We start from the raw sequence: 8,328 nt of genomic DNA, 5'->3' as shown, positions 1-8,328 counted from the left end.
ACGCCAGCGTTATCAGTTCACGTCTGTCAACACTTACAAAGCCCTTAAGGAATCTCGAGAGAGGGAAAATTTGGGGATGAGAGGTATAATTTGGGCATCGCGCTATTTCCCTCTCGGATCTTCTGGATTCTCTTTTCTTTCTAGATCGCTTGAATATAGTTTCGCCTTTAAATAATATTATACCTCACCGATTTCTTCTCATACTGTTCTTTGCTATTTGTTAAATGTCCATATGTAAGGGATGGTTTATTCTTCACCGCCTTAAATGAATTTTTAGAACTATGAGCTTATATAAATAACAGTGTGCCTCATTGTGTTATATTAACATTATTTAACTAGTAATAAATTATGATAGTAAAATAATTAATCTTGTAATAAATTATGATAGTTAAATTAATAAATACTGTTTAATTTGTGTTTTTAATACATATACTCAGTAATTTACACACATAAATATATATATATATATATATTTGGTGTGTGCGGTTGTGGTCTTGTATTGTATATGGTTCTATGTTGTTAGTCTGCTGCTGCTTTTTGAAAAATGTTGAGAATGAAAGTAGCATAAGTTACTTTGGTTAAATTAATATATACTTTTGTTTGATGACCTTTGTTGATATCTCAGGATGCAAGCGTACATATTACTTTATATTCCATGCTAAATACCTTGATACGAAGCATTTTAACACCGTCAATATTTGTTTTTCCCCCAGTAACACATCTATTCACCATTACCAAACACACTCACTACACAAACACACCTGTGAGACACTATTTATTGTAAATGAAGACAGTTTCTTCTCCTTTTAACTACACTCATGGACACAATCGTATTTTAGGATATTTTCTACTTCCTTTCCTTTTCTTTCTATAGGCCCTTTTTTTTTTTTTTTTTTTTTTTCCTTTTTCCCTCTATTATTTTTGGGCCATTTATTTTAAATTTTATTTTGTCCCATCTTTTTTTCCTGGCCTTTTGAACTCGTACAAGATGTACGAAGTTCCTTTTTACTCTCCTCAAATACGAAATTGCCCCTCTTTCTATATTCCTTTCCTTCGCACCTATGCTTGATTTTTCGCCCATCGGTGCAGAAAGACTTAGCGGGTGCAAAACAAGACATCTTTGGAACGAGCTACAATTCCGCAAATCGGAACCCGGAAGTGTGTTGTACGTCATCACCGGAACTGTATCTACGTCATCGTTACATTATCTTTGCTGACCAATGGCATACGAGCAGGGTTAATATAGTTCTAACGGTGGTTGCCCTACTCTTTGATTTATCACTGCTTGGCAATTAGAATAGGTAAATAATATCGTAAACAAGCACAGCAGTTATCGGTAACAATTTGCTATCGCTGTTACATGGTATGCACTTGAACTTTAAGGATATAGGAAAACTGTTAAACTCTTGAGTGTTTTTTAGGCAGAACATTTTTAAATTCACAGATATTGTTCTTAGTTTGTAAACATTCCCTATTACATATAATTCACAATGTTTGACAGAAAATTTACATATGATATTACTCTGTGTCTTATATTGAATTAAATTATTATAATTTGAATACTGTTGTTATTGTATTGCTACGCATCTACTTGCACTCTAAGTGAAATAAATAACAGTAAGAAAAAGTAATTAAACGGCATAGAACAACATTTTGGGTCACAGTATATTTCATATTTCGGTTATTAGCAAAACAGTTATTTGTAATGAATGAAAAGGAATAGAAAATCGAACTAATTCTTAACAATATTTATATACCACATGTACGAACTGCTAGGACAATAATATTTGACTTTTATTTTTATGGATAAAAACTCTCTACAAGAAATTAAGAAATATTATTTATTTTTTCATAAAAAACGTACTGTTTTGCAAAAACTTATAAACATCTTCAAGTTGATTCTGTTGATATTTTCATTAGATCTCATCAAAGAGTTTCATATTTTTCTATCAGAATGTTTTAAAAATCATTTTTTCAGCATAAAATGTCTGTATACATCTAGGTTCAGCAAAGAATTTTGTGTAGCTGGTACTCTTTTCATTCACATTTTTCACACTTGGGATCTTTTGTATACTGTAGTTCTAAATTTGATGTACTTTGAAGTAATTATCTCACAATTTTGTGCATTTATTGAATTATAATAAAATTACTGTATTATTATTTCAGTTACATTTTAATTAATATTTTCATTCTGGGATATACAGTCTCAAACCTTACCTAGTGGTGCAGTGTTCCAGATTTAGAAAACATTTTGAACAAATAAGATCTTACTTCAAAATAGCTTTCTGTCCATCTTATCAAAAGAATGTAATCTGTCACTGAATAACAAATTTTCTAAAATTCCAGTCTTGTCATTTCATCCTTTCCTCTATATTCTAATTTATATTAATAACTTCTTACAATCCAAGGTACCCTTCTAATGTTTTAATCTGATGCTATACTGTAGGCTGTTTTCATATTTCAAATAAACTAATTTTCCTGTAATTCTATATATTCTTTTATTATAATTTGTCTTATCTTGATTCAGATTTATTAATTTGATTATATAATTTTATATTACTTGTCACAATACTAACAGTTTTGGCTCAGATAATTAGACTTTTTTAATTCTTTCCAGACATTGTTTAAATATTCATTGTATAACTGAAAAGCTGTAATACTAAAGGTAAATAAAGGAAGAAACTAAAGCATATTTCATGCATCTTCTTCTTGTCCCTCTTTTTTAATTCATGCAGTGTATATATTTCTCGTTGACTGTTCATTATTTGGCTCTAGTGTAGAATTGGGTGCCCCTTCGATTAGCGCAGGGGCGTAGCTAGAGGGGGCATCTATCCCTGGGCGCAGAATCCAAGGGGCTCCAAACTGATGTTACGACATGTTAGAATTAAATGTTTTCCATCCTTGGCAAGCAGTAGGGGGGTGCGAAATCTTCAGTTGTCCCTGGGCACTGAAAACCCTAGCTATGGATTAGCGACAATTTTTTAAAAAATTTTGCCGATGAAACCTCACTTCTGGTTACCATGATAGTTTTAACTGTGTTTTAGCTTCCTGAATTTATTTAAATGAAAATAGATTGATGTGTACATGGACAAATTTAAGGCAGTGTGTAATGCCTAGTTTGTGCAATTTTAAGATGTTTTTTTTAAGTGAAAACAGATTGATGTGTACATGGACACAGAGTTTGTGCAATTTTTTGACTTCTTATTTTGGTTTTGTGTAGCGGCCATCTTGAAATTATGCCTTCCTGGCACCGATCTTGGCGTCAAAAAAGAATCCCCAAAAAACAAAGGGCACCCAATTATAAACTTTTACCCATTATTTTTATAATTTGCATGTATTGATATGCATATTTTCGTAAATTTTGCATTGTTACTCATTTCATTCTGATATTCTGTTTATTTATTACATCAATTAATGGAAATTTATTTGTTTTGTCAAAGTTTAGTTATTGTTTATTAACTCCCAGTAAATTTAATGTGAAACAGAGTTTCTTTGAGTACTTTTCTCTAGTGCTGTAAATATTTATACATAGCTGTCTGTTTCTATACTTATTTAAGGATTTTGATTTTCCATTAAAAACAAGAATCAAAATTCAATTTTATAAAGCTAATTACTACAATTAAAATATTTGTTGCAAATAAATGCATTTAAAATTTTAAAATACTTAAAAACAGTTTAAGTAACTACAGTTTTAAGTTTGCTTGTTGGAATTTCAAGTAAAAATGCAATTAATTTGAATATTTTTATGCTAACTTAATTAAAGAGTTTAAAGCATTCAATATAGTAGTATTACATTAAAAATTCTGCATTATTTAATTTCATCGAGAACACAATGAACCTTCATTACAATATTCAGTTCATTCAATATTTTCAGAAATGTACTTGTCCTAAAATTGAAAATATAATTATTTTTTAAGAAAAACTTCATTAAAAAATTTACTGATGGCTATTTTATTCATATTTCCCTAATTACTTATTTTATGAAGCTGTATTTTTTAGTCAATTTATGGCAAAGCACACAAAGGCTATCTGCTTAAGAGGAATCTTTTCCTTCGTGAAAGATTATGTAACATTCATATTCACTGTGCACATAGGAAAAATTATGAAGACAAATTGTGCGCCAATAGTCTAACCTGGATTGAATTACCAATTCTTAGAGATTAATTTCGGGGTTCTTACTTTAAAGATAATTTCTGTACTAAAATTGTTGAGAACATAGGGGTTATTTAAATGTGCAGCTGTTATAAAGTAACACTTTTGTAATAAAATAGTAAAATTTATCTTTGAGATTCTTGTAAGAGATAAAGTTCATCATTATTATTCTTAATGGAGGCTTTTCTTAAGTTTTAGTTAGAATCATTAATATGCATGAATCACATATATGCAGAAACCACACAAAATTTAATTTTCTTTCTGAATTTTGAATTAAAATTCTGAACAGATTTTATTTGTTTAACAACTAGTGAAGAACCTTTGGTATGTTTACAAAAATTATGCATTTTCTATATTAAGGTCTGATTAATAGATTATTATTTTTTTTATATACTATGAGAAGTATAGACATAATTATTTCTTAAACCTGTTCATGACTTTAGCCATTAAACAAATCTATAATAATATTAGATTAGATATAACCACAGATTCTCGTAAAGTTCACTATGCGTTTCTTGTAATTCTAAAAGTTGAGTATTTTTTTTTAAAATTTACTAGAATTTTATGTGTCAGATACCTAAAGATAAAAAAATATAGTTTAGTTAATTAACTTCGAAAAATGGCAGCTCAGTATCCAAGCATGCAAAACTGAAGCATAAAAATATTTATGCATGAATACATGAAAAAATCCAAAAAGCAGTATCCATTTAGGAATAAAATATTTAAAAGAAAAAGATAGAGACTGTTAGTTTAGTAAAATCTTTTTATATTAAAAGTACCTAACCTTATATTAAAGGCAAACAGGCTGGCTGCATGGGTGTTTTTGTGGTTTTCCCCATGTGTAATGTGTATACGAGCGAGTTTCCCTTAGAAATGCATGTCATCTCTTTCACCCAAGAACTTTCCATGTCACTGACTCAATTTTGAATTTTTAACAGGTCAACTTCATAAACTTCCGTAATTTGATATTTAATTTCACATGAAAGAGTATTTCTAGCGAGTAAAAATCAAGCAGGTGTCACTTCATATAAATAAGAACTTAAATTAGCATACATCATTGACTGATAATGGATGATTTTGATTGTCACTTGCTTATTGTTCAATCAATAGACTGGTGACAGAAGTATGTTACAAAGTAGATATGAACTCTTGTCTCCCACTTCAATTAGTTGCTCAATACTATGAATGTTTATATGGAAAATAGCCTGGCTTATGCATTTTTAAAATTAAAATGTTTATTCAAATAAATTTTTCCATTCCTTTTTATTGTGAAATAGCTATAACATTTTGTGTATGGTATACAGTAAATTACATTAATATTTTGCTCTTCATTTTGTATTCAACCAACTGTACACATACGTGTATTAATTTTCATAAATTTTCTGAAAGGTCATCATTTATCATTACACATTAATAAAAAATTACCCATGTTTTACTGTATTAGAAAAAAAGGCTCATCATGGGTAGAATGTTGTCTAAAGCCATGGAATGCTATTAGTTTGTTCCAGATTCAATAACCAGTAGATAAATAGATTGGAAACACATGGTTTTCAAGGCTTTCCCATAAAAATACAAATTACTTAACTTCAAAAAAGCTGCATTTATTCCTAGAGAAATTTAGGCTAACTGTCTTTAAAAAATTTCTCATAAAGGCATATCTTTTATATAATTTGTCACAATAAATTATCTATCCACCTGCTTCATTCAGACTAATGCAAAAATGTGCTAAAAATCTCAGAATTCATCATTAATATGGAAAAAAAAAAAAAAACTAAATGGTTTTCTGCGAATTGCTGAAAGGTACTATGCGCAATGTCTATTTTTGAAATGACCATTGTAAGGAAACTAGAGACACTGTTGAATGCATCATGAAAAAAATATTCAGCAAATTCTAACTATGGAGAGGGACTAGATGCTGTAGAAACAGAAGTCATTAAATTGTTTGTTTTATTTGTTCGAATATAGCAAATTACATTACAGCTATCTGCTTAAATGAAGGGATGCCTTCGTGGAGGAATTTCTAAAAGAAACTGTCTCATATTCATGTTGTATGTAGGAAACACTATGATCCCAGCTTTTACTTCTGGGTCCGAAAGGAAAGAACTGATTAAACTAATTTTTTTTTTTTTTTTTTTTTTTTTTTTTTTTTTTTTAGTATGACAAAATATACTGTTATTTGTTTATCAATCAGAATGGCTTTGTGAAGATTTTCCTAAGAAAAACTAGCTGATACATCATTACACAAGATAAAATCTACAGAAATGCATGCAAGCAGTTTCTTCCAGCTACCAGAATAAACCTCAGGAAAAATTACAAGTGTTTGTGGCTTTAACTACTTGTCAGGCCAGTCTTCTGGTCTATAAACAACTGTAAGAAACTGATCTTTGTCATATACATATGGCAATACTCATCTGTCTCATATGCCATAATACATACGAGAATCTCATTTGTCATATACATATGAATACATATGGTTGTCTCTTTAAACAGTAACTTCAGATGAGCAGCAAGAAATTAAATAGCTGAAAGAGAATGTGGACATTAAGCTATCCCCCTTAGTGCATAAGAAATATTACATATTCCCAAATCACTCATGAATCAACTATAAAACGCTAACATTATTTTAAACCTCAAAGTCTTACAGCTGATTAACAACTAATTCGTCTCGTCTTTCAGAGCCGTATTTACACTGTCATCAAAATTTTAGGATAATGACAGAAATAAAAGTAGCTGATACTTAAAAATTATTAATAGAAATTTGTACAAAAGCATTAGTTAACATAAATTACAATATTTGGCAGTTGATTATTCGCAAAATATTTAAATTAAAAGCAAATTGATGGGAAAATTAAGCCCCTCTTGCAGAAAAAGTTTTTCATTAATATGGTGTATGGTCACCTAGGGCAAGTTTGCACATCTGACATCTTGATTTCATAGACTTTACCAAAGTGTTGATGAAGTCTTGTAGAATTGTACGCCAATGATCTAAAAGTGGATTTGTCAGCTCTTGGAAGGTCCGTGGACGAATTCGGCGTGCTAAGACATCCCACACATGCTCAAGTCGGGTGAGTAAAGTGGTCAATACATTTGAGTGATATCTTCTGTTTACAAGTATTCTTACACCACATATACTCGACCAGGCCACAAATTTTCATCCATTAGCAAAACTTCTGGGCCAATAGCACTCCTAAACAGTCTAACTTGGGGTTCCAGTAGCTCGTCAACATATCTACGAACGGTTACAGAACCTCCTTGAAAGATATGCTTGAAAGATTCCGATGCGGCCATTGGTCGTACGCATTAAACCGCGGAAACGGTATATTTCACGGACAAGAGAAGGGAAGTTGTGTGTTCCTTTCTCTTTCCAGATCAACACACGTCTAGAATCACTGTTTATACTACGTGTGGACTTCTCAGTAAACAATACTCGGGATCAGTCGTTTTGGCTCCACTGAACATGACGACGGTACCAGTTTAAACGGGCCCCTCTGGAAGATGGAGTGAATGGGACACAAACCATTGGTTTTCTTGCATACAGTCCAACCTCGTTAAGCCTTTGTGCAGCAGCAGAACGGCTAATTCGAGTTCCTATCGCAGCATGAAGCTCTAAAACCAAATCCCTTGCAGTTTCTTCGCGTGAACAAGGATATAAAACACTCTTCTGATGCACTTGTTGCTCTTGGTCGCCGTTGACCAAGGCTGTCTGTCAACCGATTCATTGCTTAAAAAAGCAGCTCCAGATTCAAATCTTTTGCGACTTCCATTTGTATTTGACTTCTCTCGATTATACCAATTTTTCGCCACTTTTGACCTTCACTTAAATGATGCTTTGAGCCATAACTATAGAATACTGATCACTCTCAGAAACCATATTCCATTTAAACAGTACAACAGACCGGAATTCCAACATGCATCCATTGCGCACCACATTGTCAGTCACCGAATTTGCATATTTCTGGCGTTAACGTATGCGCGGAAATGCAATTTTGTGTTCAATTGTATATAATTAATAGAGGCGTAGCTAAGGTTTTCAGCGCCCGGGGACGCCTAAAGATTTTGCGCCCCTTTCTGTATTCCAAGAATGGAAAACATTTCATTCTGAAATGTATATCATCAATTTGCCGCCCCCTGGATGCTGCGCCCGGGGACGGATGTCCCCCTTGCCCCACCCTAGCT

The sequence above is a fragment of the Stegodyphus dumicola genome, chromosome 11, assembly GCF_044657685.1.
Source record: "Stegodyphus dumicola isolate Sdum_Otavi_A_Nest chromosome 11, ASM4465768v1".
NCBI lineage: Eukaryota > Metazoa > Arthropoda > Arachnida > Araneae > Eresidae > Stegodyphus > Stegodyphus dumicola.
Note: the sequence above shows the minus strand (reverse complement) of the source record.